The sequence below is a fragment of the Lycium barbarum genome, chromosome 2 (assembly GCF_019175385.1).
Source record: "Lycium barbarum isolate Lr01 chromosome 2, ASM1917538v2, whole genome shotgun sequence".
Classification (NCBI taxonomy): Eukaryota; Viridiplantae; Streptophyta; class Magnoliopsida; order Solanales; family Solanaceae; genus Lycium; species Lycium barbarum.
This window is the reverse complement of record NC_083338.1, coordinates 98,138,197-98,139,074: the sequence shown is the minus strand read 5'-3', so window position 1 is coordinate 98,139,074 and position 878 is coordinate 98,138,197. Positions and strand designations below refer to the sequence as shown.

General features: G+C 41.9%; 1 non-coding gene across 1 annotated transcript; it reads right to left on the bottom strand.

Moving 5' to 3' along the window:
• Positions 1 to 452: 452 nt before the first annotated feature.
• Positions 453 to 558, bottom strand: LOC132629628 (small nucleolar RNA R71). Its single transcript, XR_009578390.1, has one exon. It is a non-coding gene; the product is annotated as a small nucleolar RNA R71 (small nucleolar RNA).
• Positions 559 to 878: the final 320 nt, after the last annotated feature.

Here is an 878-nt window from a genome sequence, read left to right as displayed (position 1 = left end):
AGGTGAACATGGCAAGAAGACATAATCGAAATCAAGGAAACCAACGTGGGCTCCAAATGAACCCGTCTGCACAAGAAAAAGAGGAAGATGAGAATATATTTGTGGAATTCATCAATAAAGCCGATTATGCTTCTGCTGTGGTCCCTCCTAGGACTGGAAATGCTACTTTCAAAATTGATAGTTCTATCTATCAGCTGCTGAAACTTGAAGGTTATTTCCGAAATTCTTCGGAGGACTGTCCACTCCGACATTTGAAGAACTTCCTGCACGTATGTGCTCAACAATCTCAAAGTGCTATTTCTGCTTATGCACTTCGGTTACGGGTCTTCAAATATTCCTTGGCTGGCCAAGCAAGGAATGGTATGAAAAGCTTCCCAGCAATTCTATTCATACCTAGAGCGAGCTAGCCAATACATTTTTGAAGAAGTGGTTCCCACCGAGCAAAAAGGCTGAACTTCGAGATAAGATCTTTGAGTTCAAACAGCTCCCGGGGGAACAATTATATTCGGCATGGGAGCGGTTCAAGTACTATCTAGCTGAATCTCCAACTCACGGGTTTCCGAATGCTATTCTCACCGAGAAATTCTACAAGGGCTTAGATACAATGAATCAAATTACTGTCAATACTGCCGCGGGAGGATGCTTCATAGACAAGTCATTTATCAACATCACCCGTTTGCTTGATAAACTTACCACCCACAATCAAGCTTGGAATTAAACTGATAGTGAGAGTCTCTCTTATGGTAGTCCATCACTAGCTGTTGTTGCAAAAGAAAACCACGAGAGAGATCATGTCTTTGCTTAATTGCAAACCACAGTGGATCTATTATCAAAGAAGTTGGCAGAAAAGGATGCACAAGGGGTAAATGTTGTTGAAG